This window comes from Dromaius novaehollandiae, chromosome 1 (assembly GCF_036370855.1).
Source record: "Dromaius novaehollandiae isolate bDroNov1 chromosome 1, bDroNov1.hap1, whole genome shotgun sequence".
In the NCBI taxonomy this organism is placed as follows: domain Eukaryota; kingdom Metazoa; phylum Chordata; class Aves; order Casuariiformes; family Dromaiidae; genus Dromaius; species Dromaius novaehollandiae.
In genome coordinates, this window is record NC_088098.1 from 186,426,568 (window position 1) to 186,452,184 (window position 25,617).

Here is a 25,617-nt window from a genome sequence, read left to right on the forward strand (position 1 = left end):
TGAAGCAATTATGGAATAATCTGTCCGTTCAAAGTTAAGAGGAAACTTGTTCTCGATGTTACATCCTGAGGGATAGTCCAAGCCTGATCCTAGTAGCTCTCTGTGATCTCAGGGCAACCTGCCCCCCAGCCCACCTCTCCTGGGGTCCAGAACTCATGCGCATGGCTGCTAGCACCAGTCCTGCACTGCCTCTCTCAGGCTCCTACTGCCTCTTCCAGCAAGTCCCAGCCTCTCCCAGGCAAATGGAAAAGATGAGCTCGATTCCTGGAAGGGTTCTGCTCAGCTTGTGACTAGGATAGCAGACACACCTACCAGGTATGAAGTACATAGTAGGGCTCATTCAGCACTGATTATGTGAGAACAGCCTTCAAACAAAGTCAATCCTAAATATCAGTGTAAGAGGCATCATCTTCCTTTCTGAGCTCCTAGATTCTGTATTGAAACATTTGGAAGAAAATGGAGAGAGGGAGAAAAGAGAGGGAGGGAGACTTCAAGCTGGAAGTTAAAGAAAAGGACTCCCTGAGCTGTATAGAAATTTTCTGTACACAACTGCCTACATTCATCAGAGTTCTGGACTAGCTGTGTTTGATTTCTGCCCAACTTATTTTCCTTATGATTATCTCTAATGAATTCTGAATTATTGAAAAAATAACTGTGAGTGGATTTACCACCTGCTAGCAAAGACAAAAGACACCAGGCCCTTTGGAGAGAGAGCCATGAGAGGTTCTGAACTTGTGGAGAAAAGCTACTTGGAGTCTATCTCAGGAAGGTTTTCCAGAGACATAGGGCCCTAAGAAGGCTACTAGGTTATAGTTAAACAAACATTTTCAATTTCCATATTTGATACTACTTTGGACAAACAGAAAGCTAGGCAAAGAGCATGGAAGAGTCATGCCTTGATCTCACACCAATAGCATTATGCTGAGTGAACTTAACATACTAAAGTGATGCTTATTCTGTTTTATGTGAAAATTATATGAATTAGTAGCTAATCATATATGAGTACTGCCCAGTGCATTTATATTCACTGAATAATGTTCTTCAATAAAATATGAATAATTAAATGATCAAAAATGTAATTTGCTTAGCTTATAATAAAGCTGCTAATGAGCTTCTTGTAAAAATTCCAACTCATTACAATATAAAATACATACACAGTACTGGTCCCTCCTTAGAGTAACACCCATATTCTTTGCACACAGCAAATGGACACCATTTTAATGTGTTCTCCTCTAAAACGTATTCTAAAGATAAGTTACCTCTCTGGAGTATAGCAAATCAGTGTCACATGTCTTTCCTTACACTTTCTCAGAATGGAGTCATTATCTCTTCCATTGGATTTGGGCAGATCTAAAGCACCTGAACATGAACATATTGCTTCTCAACCCTCAAAGTCACTCTCTAAAATCTTTTAACAAATTTACAGAGAAGTAGTTGCTTAATTCTTCACTCCTGACCCTTCTGCACCTCCTCAGGTCTCGGCTGCCTTCTCTGCACAGTACAATAAAAGAGTTCTCAGAAAGCACAAAGTAATTACAGCCACTCCTTTCACTTTCTTGCTTCTATTTGCAATAGGCACAGAACAGTCAGCATTTCTTCTAGACCCCCATTTGTTCCTTTTGTCAACACAAGTGAAGGTTGATCATTAGCTACCTCATTTGTATAGGTAGTCCTTCTCTTTTCAAATTACACAAATTATATGCACAACGGCATGCAGTTGGTGAAGAAAGGCTGGCAAGAAGGTGCTTTTCTCCACCATCAGAGTATCAAAGATATTCCGCTTGAGGTTCTCAGCTGAAGTACCTGAATGGAGAATGTAATCATCTTAGACTGTGCAGTCAATGCAGAGGGATAGGTATCTCCAGAGAATGTCACCTACGCTAAGACCAAAATCACCCTATAAAGGTGCCTGCTTCTCTCAGTACAGAGGAAACTTGGGCAACTTACATTTCTAGAATAGACACTTCTGTTAAACACTTAAAGTCATCTAGGATGAATTTAGGCTGCTCTTTCACAGTGTTCAAACTACCTTCTCTTTTCCTTAACGACATCAAAGAGACGAACAGTATCTAGGACACATAACAGTTCTGGTCATGTAGTTTACTAGACATCTTAGAAACTGACACATAAGACAGTCTAAAGAAAGAAAAAAAAACAGGCTGTGATGACATCCTCACACATACACAAGCGTTCTCAGTAAACTTACTGTCTCTTTTGCTATCTCCTCCTGTTCCAAGAAATAGCAGTCCAGATTTTCATGCCCTGTTGGCTCTGTTGCACACTGCAGATATATAAGCAGATGATTGATGGATTCTACACTATGGAAGCCCTATTTATTGGCAAAGGCACACTTGAAAAAGGATGCTGGATCTCTGAGCCACAGTAGGAACTAACAAGGTCTACAGAGCATTAGTTTCAAATGTATATTTAGTATCTGACATCTTGTTCTAGTTAAAAAGAGTAGCTTCAGGTTGCCTATAAGGTGAGTGCTTATTCTAATACTTAGTGAACCAGGTATTCAGAAACAGGTAACATGAGCATAAATTCCTATTCTGTGTCATTAAAGACAGAAGTTGCAGTAAAATTCCTTACCTTTGCCTAAGAGAACTGATCTGAATTGAACAGTGTATTTTCACACATTTTCAGAAAGCTCTAGCAGAGTTCCCCATCTGAACACTGATTAAGTTGATGGCATTCAGGTCCCAACACATTCAGCCAGAGTGTCCTTAAGCACCCTTTGGTATACAAAAGCTACAGTGCTTGCTATTTACCTGGCCTATATGGCACATATTCTGGGAATGATACTTCTGTCCATTATCTCTTCACAGAAGTCTGATCCAGGGATGAGATCCTAAAGATACTACTTTAGCTGATACTAAAGATCCTGTGCTAGTTTAATCATAGCTTTCCCAGGGCTCTGCTCTTATAGGCACTCTGGATTTACAGTTGAGAACACACCATCTTTACCTTACTTAGACATGTACTTCTCTGCTTCCCTTTGCCGGAGTGTATCTGACAAAAAACAGAATCTTGTGATGAATCTGGGATCCTTGTCTCTCACAAACAGTTCTTCCACTGAATCATATCATGCTGCCCTATCACACTCATAAAGAATTTCTTTCCTCCTCGGCTGGACAGTTAAGCAAAGCAAGCTTCTTTGCTACAAAAGTCAGCCAAGCTTCCTGTAGCTCAGCAAGTCCCTCAAGATCTTATTTATAAACTTTCTTTGTTCTACTTTTGGAAAAATACCAAGTGTTCCCACTGCTTTCCCTGCAGATTAACTTGGCTGAAGCTTCTTTTCCTAAGACTCCAGCACCAGTTGTTCCCACTTCAGTGGGCGCCATAAAGGCTAATGGTCATCTATCATTTCTGCTCTGAATCTCAACAGCATATCTCCTGAGGCATCCCATGATAAAGAGACAAAACCAGAATTCATAAACTGCAAGCTGATATTCCATAAATCCTCACAACAGTTTCCAAACCAATTCTTACTCCTTGCTGAAGGAGCTTTTCAAAAATCAAGCAAGTCCACCAGCAAATCCAGAAATCTGTAACTCCAAAAAAAAAAAAAAAAAAAAAAAAAAAAAAAAAAGTTTGTGTTCTTGGCGTACAATTATATCGACCAAAGGGTGATCATCTAGCATCATAAACTCTCACTTGAATCTCAGAAGAGATTCATTCTTGTTTTTTTCTACAGGTTAATGAAGATGAAAGTGCCTTGAACAGTTTATGGCCAAATAAATGCAGAACTTAAGTAAAAAAGTAAGAGTGATTTCGTAATTACATCAACAGATCTCCTGCTTCTCTATATGGAAAAAGATTCTGCCTAACCCAGCATTCAGTAGTTTTGGCCTAACTTTGAAAAACAGACAGAGCTGTCTTTCCTTCAGTTCTTCTCAAGACCAAAAACTTAGGAGACCCAATTCCATCTTCAAATTTCCCCCATACAATGTCCATGGCATTTTACAGAAGTATGATGACATACAAATTTATCCTGTTATGCCAAATAATCTGTTTTTTATGAGAGAGGGTTTTTTTTTTTTTTGGTAACCTCTTCCTTTGAGCTGGCCTGAAATGTGTCAGATGCCACAGTAAGATCCACACTTCTATCTGGGAAGAAGTTTCCCTGTGCTGAAGCACAATGATCATCCATCATATGTTTAAGGCATACAAGTTTGCACAGGCAAACAAGCCTGGAAATCCAAACCTAGCTGGAATGATGCTCTTATCACAATATAGCAACAGTCTTAAGATGCAGGCTACACTTTTGTTTTCTCCCCCTCAGATGTGTTTTCCCTAAGAGCCTGTAAAAAGGAAGACCATCATTTTCAGTGTAAATAATATTGAAGATTCAGTCAAAACACCCTGACAAATGACAACAAAAACACTAAACAGATAAAAAAAAATACTCTAGTGAACACAGAGGAAAATACTTGGACTGGAAAACTCTTAGGAATTCTACTGAGCTTTCCTCAGCCTAAGGAAGTTCCCTACGTGAAAGTTTCTGTTGCCCATAACCTGGATGGGGCTGGTGGGAGGGGACGGAAAGGGAGGTTTTGGGGAAGCCACTGAAGAGTTGAAGTTGGGAAAAACGTAACAAAAGAGAACTTTCCCTCTTCTTTCCTCCCATCACTTAAACCACGGAAGATTGTTTTTGTTCAAGCAGTTATTTTCTAGTGTACTCTTTTTGTTGTCACTTTTAAGCCCCCTGGACACAGATGTATGGAAAATGAATACATCAGATGAAGAAATCTTCTCCAAAATGATAAACAGCAATTATCAGCAACCTTTTCAGAGAGAAGGATCGTAATGGACATGCACCAGTATAATTCTCCCATTCATATCATTTAGCAGAATGACACCACATACAGCACATAGAAATGAAATCTCACTATACATCCATTTTCTGCCACTGTAACGAACACCCAAAGGAGGGTGTTGATCCTGCAGATGTTCTTATCCTGATGATATTATCTCTGAAATGGAGGCTCAGAGGTGGAAAAAGCAAAAACATTTTCCAAATCCAACTCCAGCACCACCATGTTTGTTTCTCATACTGTCCTTTTGTTTGTTTGTAAGTCCTGCAACATAAGTAAAAACTAAAACATCAAACAAGGCTTCACAAATTAAATAGGCAAAGCTAAACAAAGACAGCTTCAGTATCCCCAGGCAAGCTTCTTTGCAAGGAGAATCCTGCATATTCTAGATCCTGAGACTGTATCCCGACTCACACAGAGAAATGTCGTGTGATGCAGTTTCTTCTGCCATTAAGCATCACCCATCTAGAAAACTATATATCTGCCCTGGTTGGATACATAGAGTGAATATCTTGGGACCTTTTGTTTGGACATCTTTGATGTGACCCTTAGACTGGCTGAGTGCTCCTCAAAGACCAGTCTTTGGTTAAGCTATGATTAAACTTTTGCAATCACCCCACACCTGTCTTTTGCTAGGAGCACAGGCTTAGCTTAGAGCAGCTTCACAGCTATTCTGACTTTGACCACTTTTCACAGAGACTATTCTGACAGTTCACCTATTGCTGAGAAGCTCTCACTACATCTTTGTTCCTAAGCCGGGTCCCAACCTATTTGTCTTGTCCTAGAGGATAGTCAAAGCACATATAAAGCTCCCTGCAATGAAAATTCACAACTGATCAGTTAACCTCGTTTACATCCCCTTTACACTGCCCTCAGGCCAGGCTCCAACTTACGCAGGTTGTATACTTCAGTTCTTATTTTGTCCATCAATACTAAGAGATAAAAATATCGTTATAGGCAAAACACAAGATTACAGTAAATTTAAGAAATTATGGAACTATTTCAAATACAGTAGAAGGCTTGATGGCATTCACTGGACAAAAAATAGATACAGCTGCAGTCAAAGTCACTGCTAAGCCAAAGAATTACACGTCAAACTGAAACTGAATTGCTTGCCTGAAGAACAGAGGAAAACACACACATACAAACTCTGTCTTTTCTTTTCCTTCCACCTGAGCCCCCATTGCTTCTAAGTGCCTGACAAACATTTGTAGGGATAGACCCTAACAAAGTCTCTCAAAATTGGTAAGTCAGTACACACCTTTGCACAGAAAGGCCACAGACTAAGCAATAAGCTTTTATAATTTATCTTTTCAGTTATAACTGGAGGCAGATATAATGACAGACACATGTTTCAGAAGGCTGAATGTGTTATTATAGCAGAATACTACGGTATTCCAAACATTTCCCTTTCCACCTCGAATTACATAAAAATACCGATACTCAAGACTGCTCACACAAATGGCCTGTTTCAGTTTTTAAAAGTCTGATTTCTTATTCTTCGTGCAGTTTTTTTTTTTTTTTTTTTTTTTTTTTTTTTTTGCCCTGCTGATCTCATCTGTTTGCTCACAGTGTTCTGCCAGTGCTGGGATATATTCATATTTTTTGGCCTTGGGGGTACACTGCAAAGACCATCCGTATGAACAATCCTTGAAGGGGATTGAAGCAAAGGAGAGTAAAATTTATTCCACAGGAAAATACAAAGGGGACTTTAAGATGGATTGGGAACATGACTGGTGGTCAAATGATGTATGGTAGGCATTGGCTTGTTTTTGATGTCTTGCTTATGCTCTTTCATAGCGACAACTACCTCCACCCCAAACCGTGAAACGAGGACACATTACAGTAATTTCCTGTTGCGGGAAGCAAGATACAAGTTCTCATCAAGTCAAAACCAAACATTTTTTTTCAGGGAATGCACTGAAAAGTCTTTCTCTTCATGGCAAATAACAATAAGACTTATATTAGTTAGCAGTCCTAACTGGGCACATGTAGAGCTGGTGGATTCATGGCATTCCCTGAATCAGGCATCCCCACTTGGGGTACAGCTGTGCAAGAACTACAGACTCTGTGCACTTCAGGATCCTGTCTGCCTGGACCAAACAAAAACATGCACATGTGCGTGTTTTAAAATTTGAGCTGTCGTTAGTGGCAATAATGTTTTGAAAACCTTTTTTTAAAAAACAAAAAAAATTAAATGATTGGAGACAGACTTTTATATCCATCTTATAGAGAGTTTTCAAGTTATGTTCTAATACCCCCAGAAGCCCAAGTGATATCACGCAAAAAAACCCAGCCAAACAAAAAAATATGTATTTATAAATTCCCAGAAACACAGAGGTGATTAACATGTTAATTGATGTTAAGGTATAAAGTAAGCTTCCAAGCCAAAACTACAAATAATTTATACTACCATGCAAAGCAAAGCAAGACAATGCTTGCATAAATCTTCCTACTATGCTTGTCACTCTGCTTCAGTAATGCGCATCCTGGTCTTAACATTAGAGGAATTTAGAATTAATGACCCACCTAGATTTATAGGACCAATTACACCTCTCAACATTACCAACTTGGGGCATCTACAGCCTTAGACAGACATTGGAAGGTCACTTGGAAAACTCACTATTAAGTTCAATAGGTTTCAAATACGGCCCTTTGCCTATGAAAGAGAACTCTGAGTAGGACCCCCTTCCAAAAATCCACCTCTACCAGTAACTCCACAAAACTCACTGTGCTTTTTTTTTTTTATATATATGTATATTAAGGTAACTGCTTAGCAGCATGGTCCAGTTTAATTCATTTGGATTTTTTCATCTTTTCCAAAAATTTGAAATAAATACAACTGGATTTAGTATTAGTTATTATACAGTAGGAAATGACAGAATAGTTTATGTGCATTAATGCAACCGTGACAGATATGACTATTGAGTGACGTCTAGAGGGATTGCTCAGCGTTAGTGAAACTGTGAGGAATTCAGCTGGCAACATCCCTAGTAAGTGAGAAGTCCATAAATTAATATCGTCCAGTTGCAGTAACTGAGAATACTGAAATTCATCTTTGCCCACAGACAACACTGCACACAGATTGCTCAATGTAGACAATTCCATATGTTTTTGTGTTTCCCTTCCCCCTTTTCAGCTTCCTTTGAGGAACCCAAAGTGTTGGGAGTGATGCAAGGCACAAAACTCAGTAATCATGCATGTTATACAACAGAGCAAGTCGTGAAATGAAAGAAAGGCAGGGCATTTTTTATATTAACAACAACAACAACAACAAAAATCCAGACTTCAAAACTGTTTTCTCCACTTATGGAATTTTAATGAAGAAAAAAATGCATCAGAAAATAGCTGGTCAAACTTCTGCCTGGCATGAATTAAGCCATTCAAGTACTCCATAAACATAATTTATAATAGAAACACCAACAAACACCTTTCGCTACAGCACCACTGCCAAATGCCACCATAATTAGGCAAGAAATGCTCTGCTTTGAGTCATGAACAGAATATGTGCAACATGATTCGCTATAGAGGATCATGCCATCCAAGTGCAGGCAGCAACATTTATTGAGAAATTCACTGAAAGATAACACCCGACTTAAAAGGGGTTCACATAAGTTTAGTTAAGGAGAAAATTCAGAGATTATTTTCAATTACTGAGATAAAATCATAGCTTCTCTCAGGAGAGAAAAAAGGGAAAGTTTTTTTCTGTATGCTATGTAGAGCATATGAAAGCTTTAAGAATAGTTTGATTTCACAATGTCAGCCTCCTACTAATATTCCTTAACTCTGCTTTTCCCTCCCTCAAGTCATTTTTCCAATTATTTTCAACATTTTGTTTGATCAATTAATAAAAAGCAGCTTTCCTGCTACAGATAACAGGTTACAGAATTCCCTTTATATTGGATAGGTTTACCCTGCTCTCAAGAATACTAGGGTTTTTTCTTTCACCAGATCTGCAGGGGTCTGGCCAAGCATTGACTTTTTCTGCAGAGAACTCCTCAGTGCTTTCAGAGAGCGTGAGGATGACAGCAGGACATAAACCCTGAGTTCCAACCCTTCTAAACTAGCATGAAGACCTTCAATTAATAAGCCAAAAGCCTCCGTTAACCTGAATAAAAGGAATAGCTTTACCAGCTTGTCTGGAAAGGCTGCAGATCTGGAAAAAAAGAAAACAAAAGCAAATAAACAATAAAAAAAACCCTTCAGTTCCTCAAAATGCAATATCAAACCGGGCAGCATGACTCCTTTTTAATAAGTAACATGTGGCATCCTCATCCAAAGCAGTGACAATATATCCACACTATCTACTTTAGACATCTAACTTTGCTGTGATTTAAACATTCAACTGTAGGGTTCCTGTATGCTCAGCAGAGACATTCAGAGACCTCCATCAGGCAACGCAAAGCCCGAGGGGCTGCACTGACTACATATACATGTAGGCTTCTAATTAAGGGACCTATAGTACATGTTCAGAGTGAGACTCTGCAATCCTCCCACAAATTTCAGCAAAGTACAATGCTTGATGCACATTGTACGTATGAACCACTGCATCCCCTTTGCTATTTCAGCCCTAATTTCCTCACTTCATGACAGGCACCTCCATGGGCAAGAGGAAGAAATCTACATATGCATTATGCCTGCAGCCCTCTTTGGGCAACAGAAAACGTCAGGAGTTAAAGGGCAGGATGTGCACGGAAATAAATAAATAAATTTGAGATTTATTTTCTTCTGTGCTGAGACCTGGAGACATATCACGAACATATATTAGTTCTCTTAAGACAACTACTCAAGATATTGATGGAGTTGACAGTGCAATCTTGTAACACTCCCATCAGACCACCATCAGACTCGTGTTAGTACTGTTCGGGGCAGACCTGCAGCTCCACAGCAGTTTAGCCACTCTAATGCATTCCATCCATCTTCCGGAGTATATTTTATTAGTTTAAGAATAAGAAGAAAACAAAATTAATCTGTATGCCAAGTAGCAGAGCCACTGACAAGAAACAGATCTCTTGGAGGTAAAACAGGTAAAAAGAAAGCATATATGGCAGAATAGTTAATGGCTTACTAGACTGGAGAGGGGGGAAAAAAACACAAAAAAAAACAAAAAACACACATTTGCAGAGAAAGTACCACTTCCCGTGGGCCTTTCAGGATAAAAACAAAGGGTTCTAGTCATAAACTATCACAAGATTATTGGCTGCTCACCTGCTGTCTTGCATGCACATCAGGCTGTTTTTACAAGACTTGTTCACTTACTTTGCCCAAATGAGACAGTCTCTCTCTCTCTCTCCCCCCCTTCTCTCTCTCTCTTCCTCCTTCGCTCTCTAAAAAAAAGGCCATCGAAAATAACTCCCTGATCTGCCATCCTTTCAATAGAGCTGAAGTGCTCTTCACATACATAGTACACAAGCATCTTGAATTAGCAGGGAACTATTTTTAAATACATGAAGGATAAGATATGAAATTAGTTTCATGGGGAATGAGAACCTTAGAGATTATTTACTTTCCCTTAATTACTTTGACTCACCACTCATTTAGCTTTCTAATAGTACTACCTATTTCATACTGAAATTTTGAAACGAAAGACATGAGTTTTTTTTGAACATTTAAGACCATTGACCTTAATGATAGATAACCACATTTCTCAAATTTACTTACCCACATAGAAGCTAATTAAAGATAGTGTATAGTACCTTTTTTTTTTTTTTGAACAATTGCCTCAAAGTAAGCAATTGTATGCAAAAGCAAGCATCTTTTTTTGAGCAAACCACAAGAAAATTCTGACAACTGGCCAAAATTACCATTCTGATGTAGGCAGCTTGTTACACTACTGGCCTCAAACAATAAAAGGTGCAAAACAGAGATTATTAGAAATTTATTTTTGAGAGCAAGAAACTCAGGTGATGTGACAGTCTACCAAGAAGAGGTTCAAGTTTCTGTGTCTCAGAACACTAAGAAATGAAGTGTGGCCATACAGCACAGCTGGGCTTCATGTATTATCCATCCTTACTTCATATAATGTATGCACATTTCTGTCACTCACACAGAACACAAAAAAGTTAGAGTTGATGAAATAGTATTTCAGAGCAAAGACACTTACAGTAAGCTTCAAATGTAAAATTAAAGAAAAATGGTAACAAAAAATAGGTTCTACAATCCCTGTAAATTAATTAGGATATTTCTGACAAAGCCTTATATTATAAGAGAGAGGGAAAAATAAATAGAAAGGATGAAAGGAGCAAAGAAAAAGATAGTATAGAGGATGGTGCATTAAAAGGAAACAGCAAGTATCAAATACAAAAAAATGAAAGACATGGGACAGAAACAGACAAAAAGAGCAGGAAAAAGAAGGGTTAAACAACAAAAATAAAAGGAGAGAAGACAAAGAGGAAGGACTAGGGAGAAAGACATACAGAAAAAAACCCTCTACATTCCTCCTCTCCTTTCCCCTCCTCCCTTCCAAATTACACTAGAAAGCAGTGCTGAACAGGACACAGATGCAATTTGTTTCACTGTCTGAGGAAGCTTCATTCAATGTTGACAGCTCAGGGTTCAGTCCCATCTCTGTCAAGTACTGGGACTTTTTGCTAGTACTTCTGAACTCCCATAGGAATAAGACTGAGCTCAAGCAATGCCTGACTGATTTTCCACACTTAAACACCTGAGACAATGCATACCATAACATCAGCTCTGGATTTTTTAGGATGCCTGGTCTTTACTAGGTAAGAGAATAGGAGGTGCAAAAACTGTCACAGTACTCCACACAGCAGCACATACTACTGCCAACGTGCACCTGAAATCAGAAGTTGTCTCATTAAGCAGCGTTATCAAACCATTTATAAGGTTATAAAGTACTAATAAGTCTTCTATCAGCTGTCAACAACTAATTTATCAGAGAAAAATTTTGGGCTGTTAGCAATTAGCAAAGGAAATGCTATGAAATAAATTTAAAGTGGATTTTCTAAAGATTTCAGAAGAGATTTGGGAAGAAAGAGGCTTTGGGTTCCACTTTTCCCCAATGAATATTCTGCCATTTCAATAAAACAGTCATTGCAGCTCATACAAAGAAAGAAGAGAGAAACTGAAAAGCATATTCTCAGATTGTTTATTAGAATAAAATGAATATTAACAATAGGTAGTAGAAATTCTCTTGTGAATTGACTATTGCTAGATTTTGGACCTCTTCTAGGCTGCTAAGGTGGCCAGGTAATCTCACCATTAATGGTGCATTTCCCTATGAATGCTTGAAGAAATGGGAGGCGTTCGCAAAGCTAAATCTTAAACTTGGAGTTTTCTTTATTCTTTTGACAGAAAACTGTGGTGTTCTTTAAAAGGCTGAAATAAGAGATGCTTTCAAATTTAACTACATAGTTACTACGGCTTTTAGGAGAAACATTTTCCACAGAAAATGTTTAAAGAGACACTGGAAGAACTTGCCTCTATATTACTATAGCCAGTAGTAAGACACCAGACTTGTCGCCCTTAGAGTGTGTATGATGACAAGTGGTCTACAAGCCATAGCAGCTTTGTTCTGCTTTAATGGTAAAAAAGCAAGAAGTACATTTTGTTTTAAACAGATTATACGTACATCTTTCACAGATCCATGGCACATTGCTGTGGCCTTCCCAGTGACAAATACATAGAGGTACCAGCAAGTGACTACATACTTTGTACTTCTTGATATGGACGAAAGAATTCAATTCAATTTTTCTAGTCTAGCTGAACAGGAGAAATGCCTAAGAAACAGATTTGTTAAGCCCTGCTTCCTAAGACCAGAGCATCCATGACGGCTTCATCTGTTTCCCATCCATTCTCTCCCAAAAACGGGGGCATCTTTGATCAGCATCAGCCAAATTTGACAGAGGGCAGAGTCCTTACATTTTCATGAAAATAAGTCACTGAATAGAGGGCAGGGGGAATGACTAACATCCCATGGTTTGAAAGGTAACCTTCTTCAGCAAATCCACAGAGGAACTACCACTGAAGCAGAATCTGCAGAAAACAAGGTGAGGCTGGCTCCAGTGCTCACACCACCACCACTTATCTGGTCATTCTTTCTCTCCTTCAGAACTCAAAGCAGTCCACATCAGGCAACTCTTATTTACTGCAAGCTGGACACTCCACAGACACACTGTGAACAGCAACTACTGTGACAGCTGACCTTCACACCACAGTATTATCCTAATAAACTGCCTCTCAGCCTCAGGGTTTTTGTTCTCATGTAAGTGACCTATAGTCAGTCACCCTGGATCTTATACAAAGCATGACAAGCACAGAGGTTATATGAGTTAATTGCATAGTGATTGCAAAATAGCGTGCTTTCTTTCTTTCCACAATGTCGTCTTTCTCTACTGAAAACAACTGGAGTTACACTGTAATTCTAGTTAATGATAGAACTGTATATCTGGAAAACTGTATCATTAGCTAATGTTACCACCACATGAGCCTGCCTGTATGGCATTTGAAAATGCAGTTCAATTTAAGAAGCCTCCTCCAGAATGAAGACAACATTGGATTAATCGGGTAACTTGCTAGACATTTAGAAATTGAAGATGAATATTCCTTTTATAACCATACTAAAATCCTAAGGAATAAGAATCAGACTGTAATCTGTTATTGTACTATAATTCATGAATACCTCTGCAGTTTGAATTACTCAAGACAAACCACTGAGTATCAGAATCTGGCCCTGTAGATCTTAATTCTAAAAGAACATTTGACTTACTACTCACATAAAAAGGACACAATCTCCATCAATACAGAATGCACAGGAACCAATTTGTTTCCTAGGAGAGCTCAAAACTCTCTGCCAAAAGGCTCTGCTTATTCTGGTACTTCTAACATATTCTCCTGCTTTTTTTTGGTCTACAGGCAAGTTTTGTTACTAACTTTGAAGTGAAAGTCAGGAGACTTGAACTGGGATCCATTACTCAGTCTTTTCCCTACATGCTTTCCAGAACACATGCAACTTTCTTCCTCCAACATAAAATAGCCACTGGAAAACCTTGAAGTTAAGCTCCATAAAAGTTTTATTAAGTGACACACAAGCCACGCGCTACTGAATTCATTTTGTAACATGATTATCCCTCCAATATCATCTGAAACTGAAAGCATGCAACTCTAAGTAAAAACACAAAAATGCCATAATTGAGTTATAAGTCTATAAATAGTGTAGTCTACCATTCTTTTAGTCTATTTTAGCTGTTCTTTAACAACTTGGGATACATCTATATAAGCCTTCTGAGGATAGATTCGGTTTCTCTGTACCTAGGCTTCATGATGCTTACAGGCCAGCCAGGGCTGAACCTGAAGCTGTGTTAGCAAGGGACCATGCACAGACAAGTGAACTTGTTAAAATGTTTCAAGCATAATGGTACAACAAGGCGAAATGTTGAACATTGGGCTGGGAAGAAGATACTTTCAAACTTGGAATATAACCATGTTCAACGGCCAGTGCCTCCTATAACTTCACTGCTACAGTTTTCCATTATTCTGGTACAAAGAGGGATGACAGACTGTAAGAATCTCAATTTCAGTTTAAGTTGTAAGACTGCCTTCGTTCTGACTGTCCCATTTCTTTTTATCCCACTCACTGGAAGGCTTGGTGAGAATCACCGACAAATAGAGCTGGAAATGACTACAAGAGAGGATCAGTTACATTCTTTAAGAATGACACAGTTACATCTACCATGTTCTTGAAAATCTCAACTGCTAAGAAATCCACAATATTCACACAGTCCATCCCAGTACCTCTCTACATCCTTACCACTATAATTTTTTTTTCTTGCAACATATTCAACCTATTACTTTTCCTCTACTCATTGTGGACATAGGAAGCAGATTTCCCACTCATATGCGAGGCTTCTTCCACTTCTCAGCCTTCATCCAATGCATTAATATTGTGGTTCAGTTTCTATAGCTTCTGGAGCATCCTTTAATATTTTTCTCAAATATTTAGTGCTATTTGCTTGCAAGTTAAGTGGAAATTTTCTTCCTCTAAACTAGACTGTCATCAGGCTATAGTTGGTAAAAATCCCTCTGAAACCATCTTTAGTTGCTTTCTTAAGATTAGTTATTCTCAGGGGAATTTCTTGTTGTATAAGATTCATATGAAAGTCATGTTCAATTTCACTTTAAATACACTTGCATTATTGAGGACCACAAATTAGATGCAAAAATAAAGACAAGATCTTCCTCAGAGGACAACCTCAGAGTAATGGAAGGAATGGAGCACAAATTTTACTTTTTTCAGGCATCACCTAATCATGCAGCTGGTGACTGTTCTTTCTCACAGAGAATGAACACTCAGCATTGGGACAAACCTACTTCAGAAGTTCTCATTTTATTTTGTTTTTATTGCTGCTACTCTTGCTCTTCAGGCACTTACAGAGACCTCCTTGTCATACAGGTATTCCATGGTATCCCTTAGAGACATGACTGATAGCATTACAAAGGTCTGCATTTTTTCCTTGCATGGATGCTTATAGCCATTCTCTGAACATTTCTCATGTTCAGTGAAACACGTTGTATTAATACAAGTGCTGTTTATTTTAGGGGTTGTTTTTTAGTTCTGCATTTCCCCTTTTCCCTTATCCATTTAAAAGTGAACCAGTGAATGTAAATCTCTTTAAGAAGGCAATATACAAAGGTTTGCACCTCAACATACGTTGCTTATTTTGTGTTATGCTTGATTGCAGTTTTAGCACAGAAGGAAGTTTCTTACCAAGTTTTAAGTCTTTATTTTCCTAGTGTTTAAGACATGAGCAGCTACTGCTCTCTGTGCTCCCTAACAACAAAGAAAAACTGTGATTTCTCTTGAATGAAGCTCATGTTGAGGAGCCACTGAAACAACAAGAGCAGTGACTTTAGTGATCATCACAGCTATATTTCTGTGACAGGGCTGTCAAAGCATCTCATCTTCAGGATTATCAAACTTGATGTTCTGCTCTTTCACTTCAGTTTTCAGTTTCATCTGGCAGCCCATTTGACACTGAAGAATCAAAATAAATGGATTTTCTGCATGATTTCAAGATGACCATGAGTCTGTTCTGTCCAGTTACTTTTGCAACATTTATACTTTAGATACAGAATATTCTTTGATTGCAGTGGGTCAACTCACTCAGTTTACACTACTCCCTCCATTCTTGGGCAAGATCAGCCTAAACATTATTACTCTTATCAGGTCTGTTTTATTTGTAGTATACAGCAGCAAACAGAATCAACCTCATTATTAGGAAAAGGTAAACTTCAACACAAGACTGACAAGCTGTTCTTATTAAAAGAAATGTACCGCCAAATGTGCTGCCTACTTCCAAATTCTAACCCACAAAGCCTGGCTGTGCAGCACGCCGCTCAGCTCCTTCTCCTCACTATCCAAGAAGAATAGATTACATTAAGCAGTTACTCCATTCTTTTGTTATCAGTGAGTGTTCTTTCCCTTTCCCTGGAGACTTTATGGAGTTATATAATCTGTCTTAATATTTCTGAGGAACATAAAAAGAAATTCCAATTTTTCAGCCTTTCCCTTTTACTTAAAAAAAAAGTTAATAGTTTCCTTCCCAGACTGAAATTAGACCCTTCTTCTATTTTGCAAAGGAAACAATATAAAGCACACATTATGTATGTCCTGCAAAATGATACGAAAGTTAAACAAATGTACCTTGGAAAATAAAACTGCAAACCCCAACTAATTACGCACGCACTGCACCTGGTTTCACATGTTTTGTGTAACATTATTAACCTTGTTTACAGAATTAGCAAGAAACTGGATAGCTAAGTAGATTGGCAACAGTACACCAAGCCTTTCACCTGGAGTGTATCAGCTCAAGTTTAGCCCAGTTTCCTGTAGGAGCTGAAAATGTGAGTGCTCTCACTGGCTGTCGGTGGAAAAAAGGCAATTGTTACCTTGTTCATATAAAAGGTGGGGATTGCATCACCCTCCCCTCCCCCCCCAAAAGGTATCAGCATAAACAATATTTCCTCTCACTGTTAAGATATGCGTAATCTCCAACCAAAAACTGGCCAAGGACCCCTTTATCTGCTAGGGAGAAATTAACTTAAGAGACACTCATTTTATGCCAACTGACAGAAAGACAACACAAAGAAGATTCTAAATCAAACTCATTTTCCATGTCCTGTAAGTCCAATACCTCTGTTTATACTCTGTGGAAGCCAGATGTGCGTCTGCAGAAGAGGCACGAGTGAGCATGAATAGACTGCCCCTTTACAGCTAGTAAATCTGCACAGAGTGCTTGTTCACATCCAGGTGCCTGTCATCCTTAACTGTCAGCAGAGGACTATAAACATATGCTTTTTTGATGCATCTATAACCATACTACCGCGGGCTGTGACCTCATCAGATTTCACCACTAAGCAGGGTCACGCGTCCAAGGAAAACCCTCAATAAACTAAGCAGATCACTTATTCAGTAAATGCAACTCTTTCTTCTGAGTCAGTGTTGAAGTAATGCCAACATCCATCATAAGTCATCAGAATAGATTTATCTAAGTATTTTTGCCACCAAAGCACAGGCCTCTACTACTGGAGAATGAGAGGAAACTGCTTCACTTGGTAGCAGTAGCAAGTTCTTATTCTGTATGCAGAGGAGCCACTAAATCAGGGTATAACACTGTTTCCCAGAATGTCAGACCAGCAAAATATTAGAAGCAATCTGATACTTTCAGATGAAACAAAGTTATTTGTCATCACTGAAAGCCTTCCTGGCTCTTTTTATAAGGGCATGAATATCAGCATCCTTTCTAAAAGTGTGCTCTCATTCAGGTTATTGCATTCTACATCCTTAAATTCACCCCATGGCTTTATCAGCTACTTCTATTTCATTTCTTCTTCACTTCCCTGTCAAAATGCTTCCTAGCAGGTATGGGTAAGTCTAAAGAGAGTCGTAGAACACTGTTAAACCCTCAACACGCTCTAACCCAGGCACGGTTGTTATATCCTGAAGCATTTTTATATTGTGTGTAGGGCACAGCCCTCTTTAAAAATCTCATGAAGCCAGCCTGTCATACCAAAATAGCTGTTTGTTATCCACTTCGGTCTTGGGGAAACTGTTCTTCATCATGAGTTGATGAGATGTAGCATACCAAACCCAACATCCTAAATGATAACACCAGGTTAAAAGTATCTGCATAAAAAAAAAAAAAAAAAAAAAAAAAAAAAAAAAAAAAGAATTAAAGTCTCATTTAACTCAACTCTAAAAATAAAGACCTATTAACAGAAACAAATTGTAATTAAGATTGTTGTCGACCTAATTTCTCCTTGGAAAGACGGCAGACAGAATAATAATTTTACATTTACACAGTTCTTTTCAGCCGAAAGGATTCCATCCAATAAACCTGATCACAGAAAAGCATTATTAACATACACAAGTAATCTTATGTAAACCAGTCTACCCTATTTCATTACTAGCAAGGACCTAGATATATCCACTCAATTGTACGGGTTCTTTTTACTCACCTTAGATCTTTTCTGAGGTCCACCCATAAAAAAAAAAAATTGTGCCTCTTACATCAGCAATGCAAATTCAGTCTTAACCCTTACATTCTGCCTAAGAAAACCTTCCTCCAGTCTCACTCAGCCTCCTCTCCAACCTCCATCACCAACACCATCAACCAAGCCTAGAGACAAACTCCAGCAAAACCTGGCTTATATGTCAGAGGATTTAAGTGGTCACTTGGGGGGTATCGGGAGGGTATTGACTTTCAATTACAGGCAGATTAAACCTTATGCTTCACACAGAAAACCTAGAGACTTACTCTAAGTGACAGCTTCAACACACCCCTTTCTTGCACCATCAGGTAGTTAAATCAAAGGTCAGCCTCATCAAGCAGCTCTTCCCCAGATCAGCTTTAACTTGTGTGAGGCACTGGTGTGCAAGATGGCTGTTTTAATCATTATCATGCATGGAAAGGTTATTCTTAATTTTTTTTTTTTTAATTTATGGTTACCAAAATAGGCCTTGTTTATAAACAGTCAGCTGTCAGGTATCCTCTAAGCACAAGAGAGGGGAATCTACTTCCTTCTCTGCAATTTCCATGGCTGTTGGGAAACATTCTCCTATGTCTAACAGTCTTTACTCTGCACAACCATTTTTTCTGAATACTTCCTTCAAAGTAAGATGAATTACAAGACACTAGTGTAGTAACATCATTCCAGGCAAGGGCTCCTCAAGACAAATGCCAGCTATACCTCAGACCTGCATCTTACCTGGAAAAGCTTTCTCTCAGGCTGAACAGATGTGGGAGCCATTTAAATCATTGCACCCTGGGAAAGGTTACTTGTGTGTCTGTCCCCTCTGTTGGCCTTTTTGAGAAAACAAGCCACTCTCTCCTCCCCTTTCCAGGGTGATAGTAGCCATCAGGACTTGCACTGTGCACAGTCCAGCCAGATCACAGGAGACAGCTGTTATGAGCCCAGGGCATCATGATAGGGGGGCAGAAAGGAAGTGGTAGCGCCTGCTAACTATCCATCATTGCCACCTGATGGCAATAAGCTTCATTATATGATTAAACAAAATGCTGCAGAAGCTGTCATCTCTGTGCCCTCTGCACCATGATGGGATACTCATCGTTTTCAAAAGGAAAAACAAACCAATGAAAAAACAGAGCTGTTTACTAGAAAATCTATTGTAGCTGATCTTTCCAGAAACACCTCCCAACACTGACTCAACCTGAGCCCACATTATGACCCTGTTCCGAGTCATGCATTTATAAAAGCATTTTTTAACCAGCTGTCTTGGCACTAAAAATTGCTTGGCCAAAGTATGAACACTCCAATTGGACAAAAATCAAGTCAAGGATGGTTGGCCCAATATCTGACCTAGTTTCTCCTGTAACTTTCAGTTGAAACTAGAACAAAATATACACACAAAAAAGGGCTGTTAGATCCTGTATTCCATCTCCTTCAAAATACAGAATTTCTCCCTGTGGTACATTTATCAATTACTTGCTACTCATTTTAAATGTCCAAGAAGCAGGGCTTTCACTGCCCTCAGACCTCTCTTGACTGTAATCTTTCTATCATGAAGTCTTTGCCCAATATTCACCTTAAGCTTTTACTTCCTTAATTTCTCCGTTTACTCCTAGGTATTCTCTCATGTGCTGTACTGAGAAATCTGAATCTTTTTGTTGTGATACATTCCAGCTATCCGAATGTAGTTAATCTATCTCCCCTTGTTCAGTGCTAGGCTATGTATACATCTATTTCTGAATATTTGTCCTCAAGCTAGTTCCTTCACACCCCTGAATATTTTGTTGCTCTTCTTTGAACTCCATTCAGTTTGTCAGTAACTTTCTGATGATACAATATTCAGAGTTTTCAGGTGTGTTCACAGCAGAGTCTTGTAAAAAGGCAGTCCCACCTCTTTACTCCCTGACATTGCACCTTTTTGTTGCCAACTCAAAGACAAATTGGTCTGTTATGTAATCAAATCACACTGTAAAAATCATGTATTTCTTCCTGCTGGGTATTAATTTTAGATTCTTTCCAGCACTACTATTATCCATCAATAAGTTCCCATCAGGAACATTTGAGACCCCTCCCCAGGCGAGATTGCATTTTACCCAAGTTTGTTCCCTTTTCTCTACTATCCTGTAAGAATTCTATTCAAGATCCGTTTATTCCGAAGCAAAGATGATGTTAGTTTTGAAGGTTATAGGTTTTGCTTGAGGCCCCTATTCAACAAAGTGTTTAATTACATGCCTAACTTTAACCACATGCTTAAATCGCATTGATCTCAGCAAGCAAAGTTGAGCTTAAGCATATGTTTAAAAAAAAAAGTTAGGCATGCAAGTCAATGCTTTGCTGAATCAAATGTTCCATTTCTGTAAACCACTTGGATGGTTTATTTTCCATATTTGACAAGAATTGACAGCTCAGTGCTTTTATGTTATAGGATTTAACAATGAAGCTTCAAGAGAGTCCAAAACTGGCATCACACATTTGTTCCTTTCTTAAAATAAGAAAAGGAAATAAATACTTAAGTAAATATGTAACAGTGCAACAATCATTAAGCCTATAGGATTTAAACATGCAATAAGTAACTCTACATTCTTGTTACTGCAGTACTCTCTTTAAAAAAAAAGAAAAAAAAAGTCTGTGAAAAAACACAGATCTACAGGACTACAGCACACGTATCTCACATAAGATATGCAGGACGTTCCCTGTTAGTTCACTAGCCTCTACCATCATTTTGTAGTTAAATGGAGAGAACAAAGCTGTCAATTTCTTAATTCATATATACCAAATAGCCTTAAATGGAACAGACTAAACTCAGTGTTCCAAATAAGATGGATTTGAAGGGGAAGAAGGGGAAAGAAGGTACGAGGCTTTGGTTTTGGTCATGGGATGACTATTTCCATCAGTTTCCACCTATGTGACAGCAGATGTAAGGTTTTACGTTCATCACTAGCAATAAATGCAGTTGGCATAACAGGAGTTTCATGGAGAGTACTTAAAAATCACTTCCAAATGTCTTCCGTTGTTTATGTGCAGAACAGTTCACAAGCTTCCTCCCCCTCCTTCTTTTAATTTGTTTGTAGCTTTTGTTTTCTTTGCCTTCCCTCATTCTGCTGCCTAGTAAGCACAGGCAGAGGCTGCCTGTGGGGACTGCATGTAGTTAGCCACACCAAGTTTAATCTGTGGACTACCTGACTGCAGGATTCCAGGTCTGGGAGGACTGCCATCAAAATGAGACACAGGAGAAAAATTGGAAAGCAAGTACTTCCTCTCAAACATAAAGTCTTCCAAAAATCAATTAACATATTCTAAGCTAAACTGTCCACATGTACCAGGGTATTAAAATGCATGATTTCCAAAATACATAAGAAAGTAGCTGCTCATTGATATTTATCAGAATTATAATATTCTCTCACTGTTCAACCTTTTTTGTTCAAGTGCTGTAACACTTTCCTACCTCAGCACTTGAGATGAGCCAGAAAGATATCTACAGGCAGTATAAATAAACTGTACATGACAGCACACTGGATCTCTTAAATAACACTGTGAACCCCAAAAGTCACTCACAGAATGCAGTTCCCATGCTTAGCACAAATTCTGTTGTTTAATAATGCATACATAATCAAAGTTGGCCATCTTCCCCATGGCAAACCTTCCTTGCAATTTTATAGCTTCCAAGATGCACTCGGTGTTAAAAACTTGTACATAACAACCACCTCCACTTCTGCAGATTCACTGGTGAAGCCAATAGGAAAACTAGCACTGTTTTTCATTCATGGCTAAATACCACTGGATACAGAAGACAGAGGTAAAACTCCCATGAACAACTTTTTGCGACTTTCTATTACAAAGGAAGGAAAGGTGGCAAAGAGGCAAAATCGTAGCATCCCCTCTATTACGCTGCACATGCAGCTACTCATCTGTGACTGCTCGTCTCCTTTCCCCACTGCAGTTCAGTATCTCCAGCAGCCACCTAAGCACTAACACCTGCTGGAAAGCTGAAACCCGACAGGCAGTAAGTACAGATACAGGGTTAGATCCACAACCTGCACTAATGGATTTTTTCAGATAGATGGCAGTGCACAGAGTGCATCTCGGATCGGTCCGGTGTCGAGATCCCATTTCAATGCTTAGACACTCCAACCCAGGGAATTATTGCTTTATCAAAATCACTTTTAGAAACATCATGGCTCAGGACCCAATCCTGCTGCACCATGATGGCTCTTCTTTTCCTTTCATAGAGGTGAACTGGGTGCCAAGGATGTAAGCGTGGCAAAGCAGCACTTTGGGTTTCACTTCCAATTCCCGTGAGTGACAAAGGATTTTTTGACTACATGCTAAAAAATCTAGTTTTAAAACACAAAGATAAAAGCTGATTAACAAGATAAGGTCCAAAAAGAGATTGCATACTGTATCTAACAGTAGATCATAAATCAGATTTCCAAGGGTCCATAATAGCATAGATTTAAAAATATTCCAGCAATACAAACAGGATATTTCAAATCACCCTTACTAGCAAAAATTCTACAGATATTACTATTTTCATGCCCTCTTCATTCTGATAGGCACTGTTATAGAGCTAAGAGCAGCAGAGTCAAATCTTAACCATTTAATTGCAACTGCCAGTAAATCTCTTCCTCACAAAAGGAAAACATTAACAAAGCAATCGAAACAAATAGGAGCAAATCTTACTACACAATTATTAGTTCTGTATCTACTTCAGGGTTTCGATATACAGCTATCATGATGTGGAAGCATCCACCATCGTTTTGTTTTCTGTTCACAGTAGGGGGTTGCTAGGAAACAAAATACTATTGTCTGATTTCATGATCTATTGCCTGGTTTGCCTAGCAATAGTGTCTTCTAAATCTATTACCGGATTATTTTATATTCTATAGAGAGATTAAGGCTAACACTGAAACACATGCACATAGAGAGAAACAATAACAATGTCTCAAAATTCAAGGGAAAGAATGCAAATATTCCAGGTCAAAGAAGACAAACTATCCTAAGGAAAAATTAACTTAAGTAGTCTAGTGATATTTATGTACATACACATGCTGACACGTGTATCATTGTTCCGCTATTGTAGCTATAGTTTTGTCTGACTTGTCAGAGATGCTTGCTGCTGAGGCTATACAATGTTCTCTCACTACTTGAGAGCTACTGTACGCTGCGAGTTCTGTAAATGCCACATGCTGCAGGATGCCTGGTGCAGGCAAACAAATAAACTGGAGTCATTTTTCTGGAATTCAGCTCAGGGCTATGCTGGTGCCCTAAATTCTTTATGTAAGATTTTTTGCACATTAGGACAGATAGAAAAGTCTAAGACAATTCCCTTCGCTCCCCCCTCCCCCTCTCACACACACAGTTCAGTGTAAAATAAATAAAAGCACCAGGAAAAGAGATCTAAAACAGAAAGCCACAATAACAAATTTCACATATTTTGACAGTGACAAATCTTTCTGGAGCAAGAGATTACAAGACTATTAAAACCAGATAAACGTGGGTGCCTCTGAAGGCATCCCCACAACATGTCGGAAGGAGACCCCAACAGCAAAAAACAATCGTACTTAAAAGCCAGAGACAGATGAATAGACTTATGAACACAGTCATACAGAAAAGGTTTTAAATAAAACCTGCGCAGTAGTTATTACTCTTTTATGCATATCTACAATTTCACACCATGCACCACATGCACTATTTCAAAGTGTTCTCAACTTATTTATTAAAGCCTATGAATTTTACCATTCCATTCTAAATCTGAGAAAAAATGAATGAGGCACATTGGAAAAGACATCAAAGCTTTTGATACATTACAGCAGAACTTCCGATAATAAAAAAAGTAGTAACATGCAACATAGAAAACACACAATTCACGGGAGGGATCCGAGAGCTTCTTGCCCCTCCTGCCCGAAGACGGGTTTATTGGAAGTCTAACCTTCCTCGCAGAAACGGGAAGTCCTCACTAAAAGCACATGTAAAATCAGAGGACAGGAGCGCAACGCAAGGCAGCTTTATCCCCACCACACAGCGGCAAAGCCACCTCTGGCGACCACATCAAAGGGACGGGAGATGGACACGGCCCGCGACCAGTCCCGCCCCGCGCCGCGCCGGGATCCGGCCCTCAGCGGCGGTGACCTGCCGCGGCCGCGCTGCCGAAGCGGAGCCCAGCACGTCCCCGGTCCCCGCCGCCCGCCGCGGGGGGAGCAGGGGGCGCAGGCGGGAGGGACCCCGGCGTCCGAGCCCGGCTGCGCGGGGCGCGCTGCCCGCCCCTGTGCCCCGGGGGAGGCGGCGCGGCCGCGGGGCTCTCCCCGGCGGGAGCGCCGTCCTCCCGCCGCCGCCGCAGCCGCAATTAAATGTATAAATAAATAAATAAATAAATAAATAAATAAATAAATAAATAAGCAAGCGAACCCGCTAGGGGGGAAAAAAGAAAGAAAAAAAAAAAGAATAAGCCATCCGGACCCCAAACAAGAAGAGAAACCCCGCGCCCAGGAGAGCAAACTTTCTGACTCACCGGGGAGAGCCGGTGCCCGGGGGCGCCGCGGGCAGCGGCGGGGGCGGCGCGCGGCCCCGCGGCGCCGGAGCTGGAGCCGGAGCCGGGCGCCGCCGGCGGGGCTGCGGCGGGGCCGGGGGCAGCGCCCGGGATCGCCCCGCTCCCGCCGCCCTCCCTGCCCGCCCCGCGCCCCCGCAGCGCCTCCCCAGCCCCCGCCGTACCTACCGGCTGCCGGTGCCGGGCCGCGGAGCAGCGGGAGCCGCCGCCGCCGCCTTCCCCGGCGGCGCCCGGGCCGGCGTTGCTGCAGCGGGCCGAGGACGCCCCGCGGCGGCGGGGAGCGCGGGGCCGGCGGCGCGGGGTGCCGGAGAGGCGGCGGCCGCCGATGCACAGGCAGCGCGGTGCCTCCGTGTGTGTCTGTGTGTGCGTGTGCCGGGGAGGGATGCTGCAAGGGACCGAGGGAAAATTCTCCCCTCCTAGCAAAGCGGCCGACAAATGGCAAGGCAGGTGTGCAGGGGAAGCGAGGCTCCCGGAGGAGGAGGAGGAGGAGGAGGAGGAAGGGGGAGGCGGCCGCGGCCGGATGGGTGCCGCCGCGGAGGGCGGGGAGCGCGCAGCCCGGCGGCGGCAGCGGCCGCGGGGCGCCCCGGGGGCCGCGGCCGCCGGCGCAGCCGCTGCCGGGGGAGGAGGCGCCCCGCTCCGCTTGCCGGCGCTGGGGTAAGCGGGGCCCCGCAGAGCCGCGGGCGCTGGGGCGGGGGGAGCCGCAACGAGCCAGGGGCGCTCCGGGTACCCGCGGAGGACCCGGGCACCCCCGCGGAGGACCCTGGCCCC

General features: G+C 40.6%; 1 protein-coding gene across 9 annotated transcripts in view; it reads right to left on the bottom strand.

The window, feature by feature from the left end:
* ENOX1 (ecto-NOX disulfide-thiol exchanger 1) overlaps positions 1 to 25,338 on the bottom strand; it is a 360,126-nt gene extending 334,788 nt beyond the window's left edge. For 6 of the 9 annotated variants that reach the window (XM_064504829.1, XM_064504833.1, XM_064504832.1 and 3 more), the window contains exon 1: positions 25,018 to 25,337. The gene's annotated coding sequence lies outside the window, so the exon portion shown is untranslated. Of the gene's footprint in view, positions 1 to 17,845; positions 17,865 to 24,813; positions 24,833 to 25,017 lie in introns of those variants that run through there. The other 3 variants (XM_064504830.1, XM_064504826.1, XM_064504827.1) reach the window with 3 other exon arrangements.
* Positions 25,339 to 25,617: the final 279 nt, after the last annotated feature.